The sequence below is a fragment of the Prionailurus viverrinus genome, chromosome A2, assembly GCF_022837055.1.
Source record: "Prionailurus viverrinus isolate Anna chromosome A2, UM_Priviv_1.0, whole genome shotgun sequence".
In the NCBI taxonomy this organism is placed as follows: Eukaryota; Metazoa; Chordata; class Mammalia; order Carnivora; family Felidae; genus Prionailurus; species Prionailurus viverrinus.
The window spans coordinates 42,203,617-42,229,941 of NC_062562.1; the positions used below are offsets into that span (position 1 = coordinate 42,203,617).

At 35.9% G+C, this 26,325-nt stretch overlaps 1 long non-coding RNA gene across 1 annotated transcript; it reads left to right on the plus strand.

The window, feature by feature from the left end:
* The first annotated feature begins 7,526 nt into the window (after positions 1–7,526).
* LOC125161226 (uncharacterized) lies at positions 7,527–26,045 on the plus strand. Its single transcript, XR_007150508.1, has 3 exons — positions 7,527–7,672; positions 25,599–25,807; positions 25,957–26,045. It is a non-coding gene; the product is annotated as an uncharacterized LOC125161226 (long non-coding RNA).
* Positions 26,046–26,325: the final 280 nt, after the last annotated feature.

Here is a 26,325-nt window from a genome sequence, read left to right on the forward strand (position 1 = left end):
CAGTGAAGAAATTGAATTGGTTATCAAAAATCTCCCAACAAATAAGAGCCATGGGCCAGATGACTTCCCAGGGGAAGTCTACCAGACATTTAAAGCAGACTTAATACTTATGCTTCTCAAGCTGTTCCAAAAAATAGAAATTGAAAGAAAGCTTTCAGACTCATTCTATGAATCCAGCATTACTTTGATTCCCAAACCAGATAATAACCCCACTCAAAAGAAGAATTATAGGTCAATATCCCTGATAAACATGGATGCAAATTTCTCAAAAAGATACTAGCAAATCAAATTCAGCAGTATATTAAAAGACTTATTCACCATGATCAGATAGGATTCATTCCTGGGCTGCAGGGCTGGTTCAATATTCACAAATCAATCAATGTGATACCTCACATTAATAGAAGAAAGGATAAAAACCATATGATCCTGTGAATAGATGCAGAAAAAGCATTTGCAAAATACAGCATCCGTTTTTTAATAAAAACCCTCAAGAAAGTAGGGACAGAAGGAACATACCTTAACATCATAAAAGCCATATATGGAAGGCCCACAGCTAATATCCTCAATGGGGAAAAACTAAGAGCTTTCCCCCTGAGATCGGGAACATGACAGGTATGTCCACTCTCACCATTGTTGTTTAACATAGTGTTGGACGTCCTTGCCTCAGCAATCAGACAACATCATGAAATAAAAGGCATCCAATTTGCAAAGAAGTCAAACTTTGACTCTTTGCAGATGACATGATACTGTACATGGAAAACCCAAAAGACTCCACCAACAAACTGCTAAAGCTGATACATGAATTGAGCCAAGTTACAGGATATAAAATCAATGTACGGAAATCGGTTGCATTTCTATACACCAATAATGAAGCAACAGAATGAGATACCAAGGGATCTATCCCATTTACAATTGCACCAAGACCCATAAAATACCTAGGAAAAAACCTAACCAAAGAGGTAAAATATCTGTACACTAAAAACTACAGAAAACTTATGAAATAAATGGAAGACACAAAGAAATGGAAAAACATCCCACGCTCATGGATTTAAAGAACAAATATTGTTAAAATGTTGCTGCTATCCAAGGCAATCTCCACAGTCAATGCAATCCCAATCAAAATAGCACCAGCATTCTTCACAGAGCTAGAACAAACAATCTTAAAATTGTATGGAAACACAAAAGACCCTGAATAGCCAAAGTAATGTTGAAAAAGAAAACCAAAGAAGGAGGCATCACAATACCAGACTTTAGCCTGTATTACAAAGTTATAATCATTAGTACAGTATGATATTGACACAAAAAATAGATACATAGACCAAGGGAATAGAATTGAGAACCCAAAATGAACCCACAAATGTATGGCCAACTAATCTTCGACAAAGCACGAAAGTGTATCCACTGGAAAAAAGACCGTCTCTTTAGCAAATGGTGCTGGGAGAACTGGACAGCAACATGAAGACTGAAGCTGAACCACTTGCTTACATCATGCAAAAAAATATACAAAATGGATGAAAGACCTAAATGTGAGACAGGAAACCATAAAAATCCTAGAGGAGAAAACAGGCAGCAACCTCTTTGACCTCATCCGCAGCAACATCTTGACATGTCACTGAAGGTCAGAGAAACGAAAGCAAAAATGAAAAATTGGGACCCCATCAAGATAAAAAGTTGTGGCACAGCCAAGGTAACAGTCAACAAAACTAAAGGCAACCAACGGAATGGGAGAAGATAGCTGCACATGACATATTGGATAAAGGGTTAGTATAACAAAATCTATAAAAAACTTATCAAACTCAATACCCAAAAAACAAATAACCCAGTGAAGAAATGGGAAGAAGACAGGAATAGACACTTTTCCAAAGAAGACATCCAGATAGCAAAAGACACATGAAAAGATGCTTAACATTACTCATGATCAGGGAAATACAAATCAAAACCACACTGAAATATCACCTCACACTAGTCAGAATGGCTAACATTAACAACTCAGGGAACAACAGGTGGGGAGAATATGGAGAAAGGGGAACCCTCTTGCACTATTGGTAGGAATGCAAACTGGTGTAGCCATTCTGGAAAACAGTGCAGAGTTTCCTCAAAAAAATTAAAAATAGAATTACCCTATGACCTAGCAATAGCGCTGCTAGAATTTATCCAAAGGATACAGGAGTGCTGATTCAAAGGGGCCCATGTGCCTGCAATGTTCATAGCAGTGCTATCAACAATAGCCAAGTTACTGAAAGAGCCCAAATGTCCATCAACTGATGGAGAAAGGAGACGTGGTTTATATATAAAATGGCATACTACTTGGCGATCAAAAATAATGAAATCATGCCATTTGCAACAACGTGGATGGAACTGGAGGGTATTATGCTAAGTGAAATAAGTTAGAGAAAGACAGATATCGTATGATTCCACTCATATGTGGAATTTGAGAAACTTAACAGATGACCATAGTGGAAGAGAAGGAAAAATAAGATACAGAGACAGAGGCAAACCATCAGAGACTCTTAAATACAGAGAACAAACAGGTTTGATAGGGGTGGGGGTGGGGAAAATGGGCAATGGGCTTTGAGGAGCGCACTTGTTGGGATAAGCACTGGTTGTTGTATGTAAGTGATGAATCATGGAAATCTTCCCCTAAAGTCGAGACTACACTGCATGTTAACTAACTTAACAATAAATTAAAAAAGGAAGATGAGATCTGTCTGTGCTAGGGAGTTTCAAGAGCTTTACCATGAGGGAAGTGAAGGGTGATGTAGTTTTGACTACATGTATTATCACAAAGGTCAAATTTTATGTAGGCAAGGAGAAATTCCTAACATTGTTATTTTTAAACTAGTAACCTTGAATGGGTCTGTTTACCAGGAATTTAAAGCCAGTTAATGATGTCAAAGAGAGATCTTAAGATTTATTGAGTACCTACTATGTTCTGGACACTTGTAGGTACTTTGCACACATTATCTTAAAGAATTATGTGAGGGGCGCCTGGGTGGCGCAGTTGGTTAAGCGTCCGACTTCAGCCAGGTCATGATCTCGCGGTCCATGAGTTCGAGCCCCGCGTCAGGCTCTGGGCTGATGGCTCAGAGCCTGGAGACTGTTTCCGATTCTGTGTCTCCCTCTCTCTTTGCCCCTCCCCAGTTCATGCTCTGTCTCTCTCTGTCCCAAAAATAAATAAAACGTTGAAAAAAAATTAAAAAAAAAAAAAGAATTATGTGATACATATTCTGTTTAACAGGATCTAATATCCATTTTTCTCTTCATGACAAACATATGGCATGAATATTTTTTTTATTAAAACAGATTTTTTTTAACATTTATTTTTGAGAGACAGAGTGAGAGAGACCATGAGTGAGGGGAGGGCAGACAGAAAAGGAGATACAGAATCCAAAGAAGGCTCCAAGCTCCAAGCTGTCAGCACAGAGCCTGATGTGGGACTCAAGCTCACAAACTGTGAGATCATGACCTGAACTGAAGCCGGACACCTAACTGACTGAGCCACCCAGGTGCCCCTGGCATGAATATTTTAAAGTGAACTTACTTGTGGCTTTAAGTGTCCTAAACTTATTTGTCTCATATTCCCACTTACTTTCTGTTTCATTCACTTGCATTTTTTGTGAGCAATTTTTAAATTTGGAGGAAAAGAGACAGGTTTTAAATAAATAAATACCATCCTGCTTGAAACATAATTGTGGATTTTGTTAGATCGTGAATTGTGGATTATTTGTTAGATAGTGAATTGTTTTTTAGGACAGAGACTATCTTATTAACCATTGTTCTCCCAATACCAAGTGCCAGACAGAGATTGACTTTGGGATATTTGTGTGTGTGTGTGTGTGTGTGTGTGTGTGTGTGTTTCTTTAATTAAGCTTACTTGAATTTCTATGTCCAGTTATATTCTTAGAAGACATTTCTGTCGTGGTAATCAATTATTTTTTTTCTGCTTCTCAGTCCTTCTTATAAGTATGCATGTCTGTTACAAACGAAAATATATTTTTCCAACTTCCTTTTTTTCTGGGTCCTCTCTTAAGAGTGATATTTCACTTATTTCAGTATTACAGTTTTCTCAATTCACTGTGACATATTTAAAAAGACTCTTCCCAGTTACTAAAGAAGGGTAAACATTATAGATAGATAGATAGATAGATAGATAGTTTTGTTTTTCTGTAACTTTTCTGCATTTCTATAGCAATCATTCAGTCTATAGGACAACAAATACGCAATGTAGGCATAGAGTAATCTTTTGAATACCACTGGGATGTTTCAGGCTACAGAAGTCTGACAATTCTGACAGTTCCCCTCACATATTTTTTCATAAGGTGGATCTCTAACGTTAGAGTAATTTTTCTTTGTCTTCAAAGAGTAAGTTTATGAGTAACATCAACATAGTCTCTCAACAGTATGTGTTAAGGAAAATGTGTTTATGTGTTGGTAGTAACACTGTACATGTCTCATTGGGTATCTATACAGATGACAATGCGGTTTAATGCTTAAGAGTCTTACGGTTATTTTACATAACTAAGCTTGGGAACATATTAAGGAACAGACAACTTCTGGGAGCTATTTTGCTTTGGTTATTTTGTGTTGTTGAGATCACATGGAGAGGCAGGCAGCTCTGTAGACAATGGAACAGTGAGATAGCATACATAAAGCTGAGCTGATACCTTGAGGTAATTCTCCTTTGCAAACTAAAAAGATATTCAGTAATCAGCTACAGCTAATGTGTCTCCAGGATAATATATTCTTGTCCTGAACACAGCATTTTTTTTCCTGTTAACATATTCTTTTCAGCACTTATATCTCTACCACTCAATTATATATGCATGGGTTCATGGTTTCACATTGTGTGTTTTATTCATGCCTTCATCTACACTTGAAACACTTAATCCAACAGAGTGTATTGTTTATCTCTGCAGAGCATTGTGTTCATACAGGTACAAACATATCCAAGAATTTCGTAAATACCCCATAATTACAGGTCAACAAATCCACTCGTTTTGTACGTATTTAAGAAAACAAGCACTCACTTTAGAAAAAGGAAATGTCAAAAAAAAAAACCCTCAGCTTTTCAAAAATTTAATTGACTTGTCCATTGACATTGGTCAAAATACCACTCAATGAAAAGTTATCTGGGGAGAGAAGTAGAGTAAAATAGCCCATTTGGAAGAGTTCTTTTCAAATAATGGATAGGCAAAGCTCTTCTGAGATTGTAAGAAAAAGAGAAGAGTCAGGTGTATCTAAGTGATTGAGGTTTTATTTTTTATTTTGTAAACTCTAACTATAAACTCATATATGGACATCCATGAGAGTGGCATCTTTATGAGAAAAAAGAGGTTCTTTTACTCTCTCCTGCATGCTTACCACATTGGTCTTGTCACTGAAAGGCAAGCTGGAATAGTGCAGCTTCAAAATGGATGATCTCAGTGGCTACCCGGACATACGCCACTCAACTTGCTTTTCCTTGAACCAGGCAACCGTCACAAATATTTACTAACTCTTCATCTCTTTCGGCAGGTATTGCAATGTCAACTCATGGTGGTTCTTAATAGTTCTTAGAGCCTGCATCTTTTGAACATCATGAAAGCAAACTTTCTGAAAGAAACCCCCTGATATACCTTCACCAAAATTGGATGGAGAAGATGTCTTCTCTATGTAATTCAGTAATACCCTTTTTCTTTTTAGTGAGGGATTAAATCTTTTGTAACCTTCTTAAACTTTTGTTGCCTTTCTAATTTAAAGTGACAAGTTAAATGCTAATGCAACTGATAGGGGTGAGCAACTGGTCAATTACCAGCCTGATCAGACTACATAATGTAGTTGAAATTGCTAAAATATGCAGGCCCATTGTAATTTTGACAGAAAACAGTTTTCTGCAGGGCTTTATATCTCCCTGGACGGTATTAAAAGCTAGGAATGTTGTAAGCACCACATTTCTTTCAAGTAAAGTTGGGAAATCATAACAACCTAACCTCAAGTTCAAACACACACACGCACACACGCACATGATTTTGAGTATTTTGAAATGCTACCTCTATCTGTTTTGAATGGGAAATTTGATGGTAAATTACGCTAAAAATAAGACAGTAGCACCAAATAGATTTGTTTATGCTAAACTCTACCTCACCATACTGAGACTTAACTAGAGTTTCACCTCTCTCAGAAAAGAAATCTACAACCAGCCTAACACCTCATGAGCACTAGTTAGGTAATGCTCCTGATAGACCCCTGCCATCCCCCAAATAAACTTGGCAATAACCAACTTGCTTTTTGCCTCCTCCAAGTTCCTTGTTCCCGTTTCCTTCTGCCTATAAAGTCATTTTGTGCTGCTCCTCAGAGCTCCTTTCTATCTGGTACATCGGGTTTTGCTCAATTCAAATGGATTTCTGTTGAAATAAACTCTTAACTCTTTTAATATACCTCAGTTTACTTTCAACAGTTCTGTTGTCAGGAGAGTGAGCCTGTTGAGTTCTTTGGGCTTGCTGCTTTCTCCCTTCTTCTCAAAATGGTGCTTAAGTCCCTCTGGGGATCCAAGCCTGCAGTCTTTGCATTATGAGCTTTCAGATTTTGAGGATTTCTTTTTCTGGGCTGGTCTGGAACATAGCCAGAGTTGGACTGGGTAGTCCCACTTAGAAACTGGACTGGGTGAGGCTGGACTAGGTCTGAGAGGGATGGGGTCTGATTTCGAAATGGGCTGGTGAAGCACTTAAGTTCTACTTAGGCACCAGACGGTGTGGAACTGGACCAGGTAGCACTTAGAAACTGGAACGAATCCAGGGTTAAACTGGGCCTCGCTTAGAAACTAAACCGGCTTCAGGGTTGTGACCTTGGTCCAGGGTCACGCTGGGTCCGAGAAACCAGGATTCTCTCTGGCTGGGCTGGGTAAGAACTAGAATCTGGGCGGCATCTGCAGCCGGACTGGGTCAGACTCAGAAACGGAACTGGATCTGTGGTTGAACTCGGTGCGGCTGGCCTGGGAACAGCTTAGAAACCAGGCAGGGTCTAGCGTTGGACTGGATCCCACTTAGAAACCAGACTCGGCGCTGGCCGGACCGCGTCCGGTTTTCTGATTGGGTCCAACTTGGAAACCAGGCCGGGTGAGAGGTGAGATTAGGTTCCACGTAGAAACCGGAATTGGTGCTGGCCGGACTGGGTCTGGGCTGGAACTAGATCCAGTTCAGAAACCACAGCGCGCGTGGGGCTGGCTGGTCTGACTTGGAAACCGGAGTTGTTCGGAGGGGATTCGTTATGATTTAGAAACGAGACCAGATCCAACCTGACTGGGCCTGACTTCAGCTGGACTGGGTCTAGTGCGAGGCCTCAGGTGAGCAAAATTTGATTTTTAATGCCTAACAAGTAGATTAACCCTACCAAAGATAATTTTGAATTACAGGGGCCACAGCTGAGAATTTTTAATCCAGATGAATTTATCCGTTTATGAGGTGCTCTAGAGAAAAAGGGGTCTCAGCCAAGCACTCACTATAATGCACAGAGTGAAAATTATTTTTTTTCCCCCTTTACAGCTTTTGGTGACCATTTTGAGAGCCACCTGGACATTCCACGTTCTCCAGATTCTGCAGACAGGATCCTGGGAAAACTTGCAGAAACTGGCAAAGGGTGTCTAAATCAAATTCAGCTATCCCAGATCTTGGTGTTGCCCGGTTAAGAGAGAGAGGTACAGTTTCATGCTTTCCCTTCCTTCCAGAGTGGCAAGAAAAAAAAATTGTGACATTTAGATCTTGGAATTGCGACTTGTGAATTTGCTTTTGGGTATGCATTGGTTGTCAATACTTTCCTTTACAGGGGTGGCTGTTGCCTTCTTGTTTCTCTTGTTTTGTGTCCCAAGAACGTGACTTAGCTTTCTGCCTGACTGCGGCATGTGGATTCTTGCGTGTGCAGATTAAATTCTCAGGTTGGGGGCCCCCAGATGTGGCTGGACAGAAATGTGGTAGTAATACTCCTTTTGTGGCTAAGATCCTACCAACTGTTGCCAGCTCTGGGGAGGATGGAATTGTTGAAGTCCATTATTTTGGGAAGTGGCTCTGGATCACCAGAGGATTGTATCCAAGGGGTTGTTCAATACTGCCAGGAATATTTACTGCTTGTTGTAGATAAAACCTGACAAGGGATTTGAAATGATTTTTTTTTTTTAAGTAGTTCTGTGGTCAGAAGTTGGTCAAATTGAAAGCCTGATAGGAAATTATCTTAAAGGCCCTCTCCCCTAAGCTAAAAGGAAACTATGTACCCATAGGGAAAGAACAGCCTGAAGCCTCTGTGGAAGGATTTACCAATTTTACATTACAAAGACACATAGCTATAAATCTAGAACTTAGCCTTCTTTTGATTTCCATTTAAGTTGAAGATCTTCCTGACATAAGAAGAAACCTGAGGATAATATAGTTGCATGTGTGCGCAACCTCTTGATATCATTCAGGTTGCAATTTGATTCTTTGGATGAAAAGCGACTACAAAATCTAGTCTCTACAAGAATAGAAATGTGGCTTGGAAACAGTTCAGAGCCCATCTACTTTTTTTTTTTTTTTTAAATCCAAACCTAAGACCTCCCTTATTTATCTCAAAAGACTTGCAGATATTCTAAGTCAGGACTTGGGGAATGGTCATCCTTGGTGTGTTTGATTAGTTTCTATCATCTAGGATAATCTTAGGTACATAAAAGCTAGTTTAAATTCACTGGCTTAATTCCTACCCCCCCCCCCCCCGCCCGCTGGCTTAATTAAAATAGGCATGTCTTTAGAATTATCGGTATTAAATATAATACTTTTATTCTACCTAGTTTTACTAAAATCCAAATAAGCTTATGTTATCTCTGCTACAGAATTTGTCAGCAAATAAAGCAAACTTCATATGATGGTTAGTTCTTTAATGTCTCATGAAATTTTCATGATTAATCTTAGTGTAATTGTTAAGAACAAGTAAATAGTTGTAAGATAAAAGTATAAATGAGCTTTTCAACTTTAATGATGTTTTATGGCATGTCTACTTAAAAAATACTTTCCAGGATTTTTGGTAACTTGAAACCTAAACAGAGATAAGTTAAATCATACATATGCGTTGACTATCTAGCTCATTTCTGGGGTGCCTGGGTGGCTCAGGCAGTTAAGCATTGAATCTTGATATTGGCTTAGGTCATGATTTCACTGAGATGGAGCTTCAGGCCCCGCACTGACAGCACTGAAGCCTGCTTGGGATATCCTTTCTCTCCCTTTCTCTCTACTCCTCCCCTGCTCGTGCTCACTCTCAAAATAAATAAATAAACTTGAAAAAGTATTTTTTAGATTTTCCAAAAAAAACACAACAACTGAAACTTTAATTACTAAATGCAGATTTATCTACTTTGGGCTTCCTTTTACAGAGGAACTAAAGATATGTGTACCTAGTAGTAAACATGTTTTGTGCTACATTGAAAAATATACTGTGAGGAACAATATACTTGTGAAAATTATGAAATGTATTTATAAATTTGGCAGTCCACAGAATGCTAAGGAAGTAGTCCACAATTGCTTGCTTCTTAGTTTTCACTAGGAATTAAGAATTCTAAGGGTTATGCATTCTAATAAGTTTATGTAATTAAAACTACTTAGAAATAATAAGGGTGAAAGGAATCAAATGTGTATGAAAAGAAGGCAAGAAAAGTACAATGATTGTTGTTCTAGAATGGGAAAGAGGAAAAAAAATGGACAAAATCTGAATGGATATAAAAAAGTCATAGAAGTTTTGTGCAAAAGGAATCTTGGGAAAGAATTTTATGTGTGGTCAAGCTGGCTAATATAGGAATGGATTTATTTGAGTTTTTAAAGAATTAATTTTAATATCCGAAGAACGCTGGTGCAAAATTGGAATTTGATTTTCTTTTTCTTGAAAGGGCAGTTCTCTTGGCCTATTTACGTGATTTTGTTGTTTTCTTTGCTTTACCTTTTAGCAAAGATTTTTGTGTCTTAACCAAAATTGTTTGGTGTGCTTCATGTTGTCTTTGTTTATTTGATTATGTCAGGTCTTTGATTATTTACGAAAACCTAGTCTTAATATTAAAGGAGCTAAATTTTGTTCAGAATTCTGTAATCTCCCATATTTGCCTTTAAAATCTTCTGTGGTCATTTCGGTTAAATATATAATTGGCTCTTATTTCATAGTGATCTGTGATCTTATTTAATCACACGTTCAAACCTTTTGACATTTTCTCAAAATCAAATTTTAAAAGGAGTTTTTTGACCTCAAACTAATTTTGAGATTTCCCACAGGGTCTCTGGAAAATCTCAAATGATTTGTCTCTCACCTTGTGAAGGAGACATGATAAACTCATTAGGCTTATTTGGTATGTTAAATTATGTGGGAAATAAGTGATGATAAACCATTTTAGGCTGTATGTGTGTGGTTATATGTTACAATACATGTATTTCAGAAATTGACATTACCAGAAATTTGTCATTCCTCTCACTGTCCAGCTATTATCCTAAATTATTATATGGCACAGATATAACTACATTTCTTTATCAAATGAACTTGTACTAGATCTTTAACCATCAGCACTAGTTAGATCGTCTACCTGAGAGGCCCCTGCTATCTGCTAAGGAAAGTAACTTGAAATAATGAACCTACTTTTTGCCTCATATAAGCTCCTTGTTCCCACTTCCTCTTCCTGTAAAAGTCTTTGATTTTGTGCGTCTCCTCAGATCTTCTTTCTGTCTACTAAATTCGATGCTTTCTGATTCAGGATCAATTTTTGCTCAAATAAACTCATAACATTTCAAATATGCCTCAGTTTATCTTCTAACAAGTATATTACTGCAGTTTAGAGACCCTTGTCCACTTTGCTCTCACAATCAAATTATATATTATGGTAGATAAGAATCTGCTTTTCCACTTAGCCCTAGGTCCTCTAAAGCAAAATAAATTGGACATTTCAAGCAGCTAGTTAGTAATATAGTAAGCAGTAGGCAATGGGAATGGGGAAAGATTACGTGTAAATTAGTGTGGATCATTTAAGGACCTAAGTTAACATTTATTTCAGTAACTTTGGTGGGGCCTAGATTGCCTATAAATGGCTATCGTGATGACTTTGCATCTGTCAGTATCTGTTTTCCAAAAGCAGCTCATTGCTTTTGACTATATCCTTTTTTATTTCTGGTAGATGCTCCTCATATTTTTTTACCTTCCAATTATAGATAGGCGTTAGCCCATACCTTTGTACAAAAAAGCAAAAAGTACTACTTCTGGATACATTCAGCACTATCCCAGGGCTCATGGCAGGACTTAATACATATTTTGTGGGACCCGGTATAAAATGAAAATGTGAGTCCTTGTGTTAAAAAAAAATCTTAATGACTTCAAGACAACAATAATAGAGGATTAAACCAAGTACAAGAACCTTTTAAGTTTGGACCTGGGTGACTGCATAGGCTACATGCCCATGAATGTGTCCCTAGCTCATGGTTTGGTCACTGGATTTTGAATCACATTTGCCCTCTCAGAGCCAAAAACTCTCACTCAGGAATAATGTAAGGCCTGATTAGGCTGCGGTGGATTCCAGCATTGACAGGAATTATATAAATTAAATGCATTTTAAGATGGTATTAACTCCCAATTCATGTTTTGCTAAAGTATTTTTCTGGATTTCTTCCCTGGATTTCTGAACACATATGGTTCCCCAGAGCACTCCCAGATCTAGGTTGGTGAGTGGTGAATGGGGCACTAAATAACTTTTCTTACTCATTCACCTAAGCACCCAATCAAAATTATGGATTGTTTATTCATTTGTGACTCATTCGCATTGTTTAGTCATTGGGATAGGAGGTAGTGTGTTATAGTAGATTGGACTTGAGGAACTCAAATCTGAGTGTGAATCCAGATGACATCACTTGTTAGTTGCGAATATTTGGCTAATTAACTTAAATCATTAAGTCCCTCATCTGCAAAATAGGGAAATTATTTATAATAGAATAAGTCAGGTGTACCTTTATGATAAGTATTCACTAAATAATATTTCTGATTGTGGAAAAATGAATTCCGGTTTTTTCTCTTAGTAGCAAAGAATCTATTAATGACTATTAGCTTTGGTGAAGAATTTCTCAAGTTATTACAAATGATGCCTTGCAAATATAAAATGGAATTTCTAAAGTAAATGAATTAAGACTCTTTTTAAGGAGAGAAGGTGTTAAGAAACTAAGCAACAAGATAATATCAGACCTAAAAATGATGCAAAGAACTTCTTTAATAATACTGTAATAGAAGTTTAAATGAGAATTTTAGTCATTTGTGTGTGTCTGTGTGTGTGTGTGTTTTATGAGAAGAAATTTTCCTTGTTATAATTGTGCTTTCATTTACTAAGACCAGTTATTTAAAGATACATCACCATGGATATTAAGAGACTTGCCATGAATGAACAATACAAAGGTAAATAACTAATACTCTATGGAGAGAGAAAGCAAAGAATTTAATCTAAAAAACCTTGAGTGTTAGCCAGTTAAAATATTTGCATTGTACAAAATGATTTCCATAGCAATGGGAATTTGGAAGTCTCAAACCAATTTAATTCTAACATTTCATCTCATTTCCTAATATATTCCATCTTGATGAGAGGCCAGAAATTCATGTGATATCAAATGATATAAATATCAATGGATAAATTTTGCCAGGAAAATACATTTTAAGTATAGAAAACATGGTATATTGGATACAGTATAGGATATGGATTCAAATAGAACTTGTGCAAATTTCAGCTCCTAACGTTAAATAATACTTTTGTAATTTGGCAAGTCATTTTACCTCTGGCCCTAAACTCTTCATTTTTAAAATTAAAAATGCCCCCTTTATAAAAATTGAATGATGAATGGAGTATAAGGCATATAAGTGGCCTTCCAACCTAGTTCTTACTTGATAAAGGAAAACTGTTGGTTTTAATTAACATTAAGTTTAGAACATATTTCACTTTTATATTTTAATTTTATATTCCTGAATATATTATTAGTTCTTTGTGGGTAAATGTCATAGCAAAACTCTTTTGTTTCCTCCAAAACCCTCTGTACAACTTTGACGAGCTAACAGCTACTTAGTAAAGGACTGCTGGAAAAATACATGATTTCATTTAACCCTAAAGCATTCTCTCTCTAGGACCAATGTGGAAAATCTAAGTGCCTAAAGAGAAGATGGTCTGAAATGTTTTCTTATGCAGTATTAAGCTGTGCTCTTTTCATCTGGACACATATTGTTTGCATGTAAATCTCAAACAAATATTTTCCTTTTCCAAGATCTATTCCTTCCTGTTTTTGTAAATTCATAGCTTTCTCAGTCTTTGGCTTTCTTATATTTAGTAGAGTCATAGACTCAAGACTATTTTATTTTCCTCTCAATCCATAGATTAAACAAGTACATAAATATAACGATAAATAATACCTGATAGTCTACCTCAATATGAGGGGGGTCATCGTAAAGTGGCAGAGATTATGACAAATAGGGGAGCTTTTGCCGCATCCAAAAGGATAGCTACACCTCATCCTTAACCAATTATTAATAGTGAAGTATTGCCAGATAATATTTTTCAAATAAATATGGAAATTCGATAGTTTGGTAAAATTTTCTTAAATGGAAATGAATTCATTTTATTTAAATATGCCTGCCAGCACCGTGTGCTGGCAAACAAAGTCAAACATTTCTCCAACTGATTCTACCTAGTAGGTCACCATTTCACAGCATGTGATCTAAAGGAGTAGCAGATCTTTGTGAGGAGCATCTACAAACCTCTTGAAGACATGACTCCATGGCCAGCTGGCTGGGTCATGGTCCACCAGCCATTTCTATCTAGAGTGGAGTAGCTGTGAAAAATTCAGTACATACATTCTTATTTCTAGATGTAAACCATGGTATGAATAAATGTCAATTTCCAACTATACCTATAAAAATCATTTATGAGACTTGTTGCCTATCTATTACCCTTCCTCTTTGCCAACCCCTCTTTTCTCTTCATTACAACTCCTCTGTGTGCTACCCTGCTTTCAAAATTAGAAATAGGTGAAAAAAGAGAAGAGTTAGAATATAGCACAGATTCAATTTTAGTAATAGTTTTGACCAGTTTTCCTAATTAGTCTGTGTCAGGATATCTATGATTACTATTGACTGGTTGAAATTAGTCAAAATAGTAATTAATGCATTCTTCATGCCGTTCCTAATCACAAGGAATTAAAGAGCAATTCTTGCTTTATTCCTGTCAAATGGAGGTGTCTTGTATAGACAGGTAAGGAGGTAAAGGAAGACAGGAATGAGCCACAGCAGCTAGAGTAGGGTTTCAGAGAGGAACAGAATGCTATCCTTCTGGTTCAGAAAGAAGTTTCTGTTAGCACCTGTGGTAACTAACTACCACTTTTAGCATTGCCTCATGATACAGGTATTCGTTTCTCCCCATTATAATTGTGTTAACCCTGCTACACTCTCTGCTTTACTTTGAACATGTTTGTGTGCTACTATTGACTTTTTCTATGCTCTGCATTCTATCTCATAATTGCTACTACACTGTTGACTTCTACTCACTGATAACGGTTACTTGTCTCATGGTTTTTACTGCTTTCCTGTCAGCTCAGGCTCCTACAGAGGGAAGATTTTACTGGGTCTGTTAGTCACCATAGAGATGGTGTTGTTACCAATCTCTGGAAAGGTGTCTTGAGATCAGGTGCCCATTTTGGTCTTATCAGCTAAGGCCGAGGTCCCCTATATGACCATGGAGTCACATGCTCTGAAGTGTTAATAATCCTAAAATATTTCTTCCAGGAGGAATGTGGTAATGACAGAAAATCTGAGTCTCCTCAGAAAGAAATATTCTAGCTTATAGTATCTTTACTGGCCAGTACAAACAACGTTTCCTTATACCCTCAGCTTCACTGTAGATTGCGAAAGTTCTCATTGGTTCAAACACTCTCAACTCAGTAAAACAATGCATTATTCAAAGTTTTAGTTCATTTGTCTTGTGGCTTCAGAACTTATAGGGCTTCACCATGTCTGTTCTAACCTGAAATGGTCAAGATTTTTTGATACTAAAATTATATTATGTGGATGGAACTGGAGAGTGTTATGCTAAGTGAAATAAGTCATACAGAGAAAGACAGATACCATATGTTTTCACTCTTATGTGGATCCTGAGAAACTTAACAGAAGACCATGGGGGAGGGGAAGGAAAAAAAAAGTTAGAGAGGGAGAGAGCCAAACTATAAGAGACTCTTAAAAACTGAGGATAAACTGAGGGTTGATGGGGGGGTGAGAGGGAGGGAAAGTGGGTGATGGGCATTGAGGAGGGAGTCTGTTGGGATGAGCACTGGGTATTGTATGGAAACCAATTTGACAATAAATTTCATATTAAAAAAAGTTTGAAAGTTTTAAAATAGAATTATAAATTTCCGTATCCCTCTCAACAAAGCTCGAATGCATAAAAGCTCACTGATAATTTGATGGGGAACTGGTTGTACCAGGTAATTCTAGACAGTGGGTTAGTAAAGTACTGTATCAATTATTGGGAGAGATTTATATAAAGTTTAATTTCTAATAGGTAAGTTAAGTATATGTCTTGAATGTTTGATTTTTCATTAGCTATGAAGTTCTAGAATTAAGGAATTATACCCAGACTCAGGAGGGAGTCTGTTGCCATAGACAATGGAACTGTAGAATGAGTAATGCCCTTCAAGTACTCATTTCTCCATTTTGTTATGTCTATGTCTATAATTTCTGATTCCATTCGAAGTAGGGTTCAGGTTTCTGCACAAATACTAACTTTTTTATTCTGAACCTTTATATTTATGAAGCCATCTTATTTCTTGTTCACACCCAAAATTAGAATGCTCTATTGGTAATGAATTTCATTTTCTCCTTTAGAAGGATGTTCAGTTGCTTTTCACACACTTAGGACATCTTCATGCACACATGTGTACATAAACACACTATGAGAAGTTAATGTGTTCTAATTACAAATGGTTCAACATTCCCTGAAATAATTTGTTTTCCATTTAAGTTTTATTTTAGTAAGTCCCCAAATTGAATTTCTTGTGTATGGTGCTTGGGAAATTTAGAGAAAAGCTTTAGTAAAAAAAAAAAAAAAAAGAGGAACAGAAAAATGATTGGGAGATCTCTGGGGTATATTAACCTAAACCAATATTAACAAAAAGACTATTGGGTTTTCACATCCTTTTCTCCTGCTTTACTTTGATTTTCAGTCAACTTCAACTTGGAATATAATAAAAATGTCTTTTGTGTAAAACTCAGACCACAAAAAGAACTTTCTCTTTTGATTTTCTTTTAAAAATTTGTGTTTAACAGACATATAGTATGAAATCTACTCTCAAAACAAATTTTTAAATGTACAATTTTGTATTGTTAGCTTTAAGCATAATGTTGTACACTGGATGTCTAGAACTTTTTCCTCTTGCGTGACTGAATCTTTATAATCAATGAAGAGAAACTCCCTATTTTCCCCTCCTCTAGCCCCTGACACACATCATTCTCCTCACTGATTTGATGATTTTGACTACTTGAAAGACCTTATATAAATGGACTCTTGTAGTATTTGTTTTTTTGTGACTGGCTTTTTTCACTTAGCATGTCTTCAAGATTCATCCATGTTGTAACATATGACAAGAGTTCCTTCTTTTTGTAACTGAAAAATATTCCACCACATATATATATGTGTGTATGTGTGTGTATATGTGTATATATTTGTGTGTGTACATAAAACTTTTAAATCTATTAGTCCTCTTGGCTCTTGTGAACAATGCTGCAATGAACGTGGAAGTGCAGATACCTCTTTGAGATCCTAGCTTCAATATTTTTGGACAAACACTGAGAAATAGGATTGCTATATCATCTGATAGTTCTATTTTAAATTTTTGGAGGAACCTCCATGCTATTCTTCACACTGACGGCCCCATTTTATGTTCTCGATAACAGTGTACAAGAGTTCCAATATGTCCACATCCTTACCAGTGCTTGTTATTTTGGTATTTATTTAATAATGGTCATCTTAATGGATATGATGTGATATCTTATTGTGACTTAGATTTGCATCTCCCTGATGATTAGTGATATTGGTCATCTTTTCATATATCTGTTGGCCATTTGGATGACTTCTTTGGAAAAAAAAATCTGTTACAGTCTCCTGCCAATTTTTAAATTGGAGCATTCATTTTTTTGTTGTTGAGTTGTAGGAGTTCTTTATATAAGATGTGTGGTTTTCCTATTCTGCAGGTTACCTTTTCACTCTTTGATTGTTTCCTTTGCTGTGCAGAAGCTTTCTGGTTTGATGGAGTTCCACTTGTCTGTTTTGGCTTTTGTTGCTTGTACTTTTTGTGTCACCTAAAAGAAATCCTTTTCGAGACCAGTATCCATGAAGCTTTTCCTCTCTGTTTTCATCTAAGAGTTTTACAGTTATACGTATTATTTTTAAGTCTTTAATACACTTTGATTTGATTTTTTATGGTGTAAGGTAAGGATCCAACTTCATTCTTTTGCATGTGGATATTCCAGTTTTGCCAACACTGTTTGCACGACTTTCCTTTCCCCATTGTGTATTGTTGGCACCCTTGTCAAAGATCATTTGACTGTGTACGGGTGGGTTTATTTCCAGGGTCTATATGCTGTTCTATTGGTCTGTGTCTGCCTTTGTGCCAGTACTCCATTGTTTTTATCACTGTAGCTCTGTTTGTTTTGAAATCAAGACACATGAGGCTTCTATCTATGTCTTATATCTCAAGATTGCTTTGGCTATCTGGAGTCCTTTGTAGTTGTATATGAATATTAGGAAGGGTTTAATATTTCTATGAAAAATACCTCTGAGGTATTGATAAGGATTGCATTGAATCAGTAAATTGCTTTGGATAGCATGAATGTTTTTAACAATATCACGTTTTGCAATTCATGGAAAGAACATGGAATATCTTTTCACTTATTTGCATATTATTTCATTTTTTTAGTAATGCTTTATAGTTTTCTGTGTTCTAGTCTTGTTACTTTGGTTAGGTGTATTGCTAAGTGTCTTATTTTTTGTGATTCCATTGTAAATGTGATTGTTTTTTTTTTTAATTTCCTTGTCAGATCGTTTGTTGTTAGTGTCCAGAAGTGCAACTGACTTATGTATGTTGATTTTCTATCCCACTATTTTGCTGAATTCATTTCTCATTTCTAACAGTTTCATTGTTGTTGCCATTGTTGAATCTTTGGGTGTTATATGCACAAGATTATGTCTTGTAGAAAAAGAGATAATTTTACTTCTTCCATTCTATTTTGGATAACTTTTGTTTCCTTCTGTTGCCCAATTTCTCTGGCTAGGACTTTCTTTGACTACTAGGTTGAATAGAAGTGCTATGAGTGGCTTTTTTTTTTTATTGTTCCTTATCTTAAAAAAAAATCAGGTTTTCCCTATTGTGTGTAATGTTCACTTATATTTGGCCATTACTATTTTGAGGTAGTTTCTTCCACCTACTATTCCTACTTCATTGAGTTTTTTTTTAATCATAAAAGCATGCTGAATATTGTCAAATGCTTTTTATATATGTTGATACGACCATAGAATTTTATTCTTTTGTTCTGTTACTACAGGGTAATACATTGATTGATTTTAATATGTTGAACCATTTTGCATCTCAGGAATAAATTGAAATTGATCATGATCCACATAACCCTTTAATTTGCTACGAATTGAGTTGGCTTATATTGTGTTGAGGATTTTTGTATCAGTGTTTATAAGGAATATTTGTCTGAAGTTTTATTTGCTTGTAGTGTCTTTATCTGGCATTGGTATTAAAGTAATATTGGCATGATAAAGTGAGCTGAGTCATCTTGGCTACTCTTCAACATGCTAGAAGATTTTGAGGATTGACATTAATTCTTTGAATGTTTGATGGAATTCGCTGCCAACTGATCCAGTCTCCTTAATAGTTATATATCTGTTCAGTTTTGTTTCTTTATGTATCTTTCTTGGTATATTATATGTTTCTAGAAATGTACCCATTTTTTTTTAGATCATCTAATTTGTTGTCATTTAAGTGTTTATTGTAGTTTCTTGTAATCTTTTTTATTTCTGTGTCATGAGTTGTGATATCTCCCCTTTGATTTCTTACTTTGTTTATTTTAATCTTTTCTCTTTAATTCTAGCTAAAGATTTGTCAATTTTGTTGATATTAAAAAAACAACTCTGAGTTTTCTTGATTTGTGTTTGTTTTTAATTCTCTATTTTTTTTATACTCCTGCACCAATTATTACTATTTCCTTCCTTCTGCTAACTTTAGAGTGTTCTTGCATCATGACCTTAGGGTATACTTCTTGCTATCTATACTCTATAATTCTAGGCCTCATTTCCTTCCTACTTAATCAAACTGATTTTTTAAAACCCTTTTCTAAAGCTCAATTCTTTGAGATTTTGGTATCTTTACTGTACTCCTTTTGCTTAAAAAAAATGAGCCATACTCCATTATCTGAAATCAAGAATCTGTGGTAATTTTTGACCATTAAATATAAATTAGAACCTTCACCTGTATTAAGCTCAATTATTGAGGTAGATTGATGGCTTTAATGGCTTATCTTTTTCATAGCTTTGTATACATTTCCTTTGTAATGTAACTTTAAAGTTATTCGTATAAATAAAGAGTATATTTGCCTCCCACATGTCATTTGCTTTGGCCACTGGTATTCAGTGGAAGTGCCTGTGTGCCAGTTCTAAGCTTGGGCCTCAAAAGGCCTTTGAATGCTTCTGTTTACTTTGTTCATTTCTGTGTCAGCCGTGAGAAGACATTCCTATGGATTCTCTGATCCCATGTGAAGGATGAGTCAAATGAAGCAGAGTTGAGTCACCTAAGGCCCAGCCTAGAGCAGAGTTCTCAGCTGAGCCTCAACTACATTAGCTAAGTGACTTAGAAATTTGAGAAGTAAATGCTTATTGTGATATGCCAAAACATTTTGTTGTGGTTTTTACATGGCACAAATCACCAACATAATTACAGTATGTTATTAGTCTCAAATTTTCATACAAGGTACAGAGGCTTAAAAAACTGAGGATCTGGTACATAAAATTTAAATATTTAGTAAATAGAAGAACAAGGATAAGACAGCAGATGCCAAAAAGTATATAGTCTTCCACTCTTCTATGTGAAATCTAATGTAGCAATATTTTCTGTATGTTCAGTAGGCCACATATAGGGTAGGATCCAGAAGAAATATTAAATTTATCTTTTTATGGGATTTGAATTATTTTCCTTTACTCTGAATCCAAGCATCTCACCTCTTACTTGTACTGTAAGTCTGATATGGACTCCCTGTTTATCAGACATACCTGATATTGACTCACTGTTTATCAAACATAACTTTCACTCTTGTTTTTAAAGTTATATGTCTGTTAGAAGGAATTGATGCATCACTGAACACCACTGCTACAAATAGCATGGTGCTTGGAATAAACAGTACCACCCTGGAAACAGTTATTTGCTTCTAGAGATAGATAGCTAGGGAGATACAGATTTTTCTCCCACAGGAAAATATAGCTCATAATTTTACCACCATGGAAATTTAGTGAATATTGAAAAATGAGAGCAAAGGAAAAGGAGTTTTAAAAAATCAACCTATATTAAAAAGATAAACTAGTGAATAAAACTTCTCCTACCATAATCCCCCTTTTAAAGGTAACTGTTAACATTTTATTTTATTTTTGATGTAACATGTACATCATATTTCTTCCCATCAATTATTTTTCCCTTGGTGAGGAGCTTATAGGTTGTTTCCATTGGAAAAAAAAATACTCGCAAATATATCTTTGAGTACTTATGTAATACTTTACCTGCAGGGTAATGTCAAGCTGAGTTAATGAGTATGTGGAAAATTTTGTTAAATAGTGTCATTTTAATTCCTAGAAATTTGTCTCAATTTGTGTTCCCACACACAGAGACATAAATATTATCTCAATTAGCATTTATAAAAAAATACTCACCCTTGCCAACTTAGTAATTTGATAGGTTAAAAAAAGAAAGATTTTGGTCACATTTCAGCTCTTAGCATATTAACAGCTACCTACCCCAGTCCTACAGTTTTGTGGCAGGTAGCTATGCATGCATTCCAAGAGAAGCTTATGTCTTACTTATGGGAGCCATGTTGGGCAAAAAAGACACTTTGGTCCAAATATTGGGGATATGTATTCTGAATGCTGATTGCTACTTATGATCCCAAAGCTGTAGACAAAGAGATGGGCAGTCATTGTTGCACCTCTCTGCATTGTTGCAAGACCATACCCTTTCAGACGAAATGACTTCTGGGGATTTAAAGAGCCATTTCTTCCCACCCCTTCATTTTTCTCTTTTCTTTCTTTTGGGAGTTGGACATTAAAGGCTAGGACATACAGAAGCATATATAGTAAAAATTAGAAAGTTGTTGTGCATGCACAGGGAAAGGCAGAGCAGGAGACATGAGTATATCTCAAGTTTATGCCTTAGGCTGTTCCTTGGCAGATAGCAGTCTATAAAAATCAAATCAAAACAAAACAAACAAATCATGGGGAAGAGGAAGAATGTGACTCCTGTAGTTACATTTTAAGATTCAAATATCCAGTATTCAACACAAAATAAGAAGGCGTACAAAGAAATAGGAAATTATGTATTGTTCAAAAGAAAAACACCTAATAGCAGGACTACTAAACAAAATTTTAAAACAATTGTTGTAAAGAAGCTCAAAGAACTAAGGGAAGACATAGAAAAAAGTCAAGGAAATGATATATAGACAAACTGGAAATATCAGTAAAGAGAGAGGAAATCTAGAAAGAAGAGAAAAATTATGGAGCTGAAAAGTACAATTAATTGAAATTAAAAATTTGCTAGAGGGATTCAAAGACAGTTTTTAGCAGGCAGAAGAATAAATAATCAAACTTGAAGATAAGGTAATAAACATCATTGAGTCTGGGGAACAGAAAGGAAAAATGTTGCAGAATAGTGAACAGTCTTTTAAAAATAAAAACTGCTTACAAGAGACAAAGGGCATTATATATTAGCAAAGGTTCAATAGAGGAAGCAGATATAATAGTTATGAACATTTATGTACCCAATAATGGATCACCAAAATATATAAAGTAAAAGTTGACAGAATCAAAGGAAGGAAGGAATAGACAATTCCATAATAATAGTTGGAGCCTCCAGTATGCCACTCTGTATAATGGACAGAACAACCAGACAGGATATAAGTAAAGAAATGAAGGACTTGAACAATAAAGTAATCTAAGTAGATCTTATAGACATTTATAGAACACTCTACCCACTAAGAGGATACATCTTTTTCAAGTTCACATAGGTTATTTTTCATGATAGACTGTATGTTATGTCACAAATTAAGTTTCAATAAATTTTAAAAGATAGATGCAATACAAAGTAGCATATTCTGTGACAAAAATCAGATGAAGTTAGGAATCAGTAGCCAAAAGAAAACCAGAACATTTACATTTTTGTGGAAATTGAACAATGCTATTCAAAATCCAGTGGATCCAGGATGCCTGGGTGGCTCAGTCAGTTAAAGGTCCAACTTCAGCTCATGTCATGATCTCATGGTTTATGGGTTTGAGCTCTGCATTGGGCTCTGTGCTGATGGTTCAGAGCCTGGAGCTGCTTCAGATTCTGTGTCTCCCTCTCTCTCTGCCCCATCCCCTGCTTGCACTCTGTCTCTCTCTCTCAAAAATAAATAAACGTTAAAAAAACTTAAATCCAGTGGATCCAAGGGGAAACTACAAGGGTAATAAAATCCTTAGGTATGAATGAAAATAAAAACATGGCATTTCAAATGTTAGGGGACAGAACAAAGGAATGCTAAGGAAGGAATTGATAACTATAAATGTTTTCATTAAAAAAGAAGAGATTTCAAATCAACAACCAGCTTTACAATTCAAGGAACTAGAAATAAAAGTAGAAAGTCAGCCCAAAATTAGCAGAAGAAAAGAAATAATAAAGATTAGAGCAGAGATAAATAAAATAGAGAATGTAAGAATAAGAGAAAATATCAAAAAAACCAAAAGTTGGATCTTTGAAAAGGGCAACAAAATTGACAAACCCATAGCTAGATGGATTAGGGAGAGAGAGAGAGAGAGAGAGAGAGAGAGAGAAGTCTCAGATTACTAAAATAAAAAATAAGAGGGTGAACATTACTACTGATTTTATAGAAATAAAAAGGATTATAAGAATACTATGAATGGGGTGCCTGGGTGGTTCGGTTGGGTAAGTGACCTACTCTTGATTTCGGCTCAGGTCGTGATTTCATGGTTTATGGTATCAAGCCCTCTGTGGGGCTCTATGCTGACAGCACGGGAGGCTGCTTGGGATTCTCTCTCTCCCTCTCTCTTTCTCTGACACACGCTACAACATGGATAAACTTTGAGGACATTATGTTAAGTGAAATAAGTCACAAAAAGGCAAGTACTGTATGATTTGACTTCTATGAAATGTTTATTGCAGTCAAACTTACAGAGAGAAGAACAGTGGTGGTCAGGGGCTAGAGGTTGTGGTGGTGGTGGTGGGGGGCGAGGATTTATTGTTTCATAGATAGAGATGTTGAGTTTTATAAGATGAGTTCTGGAGGTGGATGGTGGTGATGGTTGCACAACAATGCACATATTCTTAGTACTGCTGAACTGTACACTTAACTGTTAAGGTGGTGAAATGTTGTTGTATGTATTTTACCACATTTAAAGAAATGAAAAAGTGGGCCCCCTTTTCTTTGAGATTATCTTAATTGTGAGGTCCGAACCCATTTAACGTACTTATTGGTTATTTGTGCTTCATTTTCTATGAATTACCTGTTCATATCATTTGCCCACTTTTAAAAACAGGTTTTTTTTTTTCCTTATTGGTTTGAATGAAGTGTCCTTAAACTTACATAGTCCTTTGTCTGACATGTCTATATGAACCTTTAAAGCAAAAGATTTGATCATTATATGGGAACTCAGGATAACATAGGATTAGTTTGAGGTGTGGAAAAAATTGAGGCCAAATAACACAGATTAATGGTGGGCTTACTTTTCAGGGAACTGTCCCCTTTTCCCCCTAATTTTGGTCATTTGAACCTATAATTTGTATTTCGTTGAGATTATATTATTCTTTCAAAATGACTTTCAAAAATAAAACATTTCTGTATCCCTAGGAACTGAAGTCCCAGTAAGGCTTTTAGAGTTTTATTTTTCCATAAATTACATCTGTTATGGTGTGTTTGGCTTTTATTCTGGGAGATTTTTCATTTCTAAAAGGTGTTATAAAAATAAATGAGTTGATTTATAAAAAACACTATGCATATTTTTTATTTTTGTTCTCATAATACTCATTTTCTGTCGATTCCTAAGTGAGTAATGTATTGGATTAATTCTTCCCATACACCATTTTGATTTTAATTTGTTGAACAGCATTACCCATAAATAGTAAAATAAATAATTGCATGTTAGAAAGCCAATTCTAAAATGCATCTAATTTTCAGCATGGTTTGTTGTTTGTCATCTAGATTATTTGATCCTTAAAACGTTCTTACATATTTTGGAGATTTTATAGCTTTTCTGTTACCATGCCTGAAAGAATAAGTTCTAATAGAGAACTCAAACTATCACAGAAACCATTAAACTACCTTCACTAAACACAGTTAAAGTAATACATTTAAACTCTCCCAATTTAAATGAAATTTTAGCTGCTATTAATTAAAGTATGAAGGGCCAGGTGGTGTGATGGTGTTGCACAAAACTGATGCTTCACACTGCAAATAATTAAAAGACTTCAGAATGGACCAAAAGCTGTTGCTTCGCCTATGGATTTTTAACAGCCAATTGCTTTTTAATATTCAGCAGTAAGAGATGGCTACTTTAAAGCATTTCCTTTCCACTTCAAAGGATGCCCTGTGGGTGTTCACATCATTCTTTGTATGAAAGTTGAAAAAGAAATCATGTATATAAAACTCAATATTGAATATATAAATATATGAGTATGGTTTGAGGAGTCAGGAGACCTAGAGGTTATTTGCAATCCTACCTCTGACTCAGTGTGTGAGAACATGGCCAGGCTTTTTAGCTTTTTGGACCTCTGTTCCCCATCCTCATAAAAGATGGTTGAAATCACATAGGAATTTATTGTAAAGCTTATGAAGTTTAAGCTTCAGGGACTCTCGTGCAGGTCACTTGCAAGACCCTGCATTACCTGAGTATTTTTATATTCATGTTTTTAAATACTTTTTCTTAAGAGAGTCCTCCCAAATGGTATGCATTCCCAGATTTGCAAAACCTGGATTCATCACTGGCTGGAATACATTCTCCTAGGTTTCCTCCAGTTCTACAATTCAGTGTCTTTTATATGAATGCTCAGTTATACATAGTAACTCACAAGTGTTTCTCACCCATAGTGTTTTCTTTTATAAGATGTTTCTGCTTTTCTTATAAAGCTCTGTAACTATTATGAAGACCATTTTTCACAGAAATGTTATGAAGTCTTTGAAATCTGTCTTTTTTAATCTTTCTCTTTTCTGACTTTTTTTGTTTCTTAGTATAAGTATTCTCAAATTGTGATTCCATCATTGGGTATGTATATCAGAATCACCAAGAGTATTTTTTAATGCAGCTCTCAAGACTGCAGCCTAGATTTGCTGGATAATGAAAGGAGAAAGGGGTGGCAAATAGAAGAAATCAGCATTTTGAAAAAGCCCTCCGAGTGCTTTCTGTATCCACTAACCTGCTTATCTACATGGTCTGGAAGGTGTACGTGAATGTCTCTTGGAAATTAGGACCAGATGGCAAGGAGAATAAGAATGCAAGAAAAGCCAAATGCAGGTAAAAATTTATGACCCTTTCCCCAAACAAAGATGGATAAGACTATTATACTTTATTATATTATGTCATATTATATTTCATCTTCCAGTTTATACTCCCATTTTATTATGTCATTTTCCATTTACACTTTTCTCTGTTCTCTTCACTAGACTAAAGAGAGGAGAGACAAAAGTTGAAAAGGAAGCCTACCTTACTTTCCCTTGCCAGACTTCTTGCTTGGAGGTTCAGAACCCACCATACCAGAGGAGGAGTGTGTGGGTAGGTAAAGAGAAGACCCAAGGTGCACAGACCTCCCCTATGCTACAAGGGGTTGCCAAATCAAGGTAACAGGGTGAAGTAGAGAGAGAAAAGGTCTGGTTTGCACCCCTGAGCCTTTGTGCAGTAGACTCTGAGTTAAGAACTGCTGTCTACATGATGGAGCTCAGGATGACCCAGAGCAGGGCACACATACACCAAGTGTGGGCTGGGACCTGTATGGAATGGTCAGTAGAAACTCCAAGGGCTCTGACAGGTTTTGA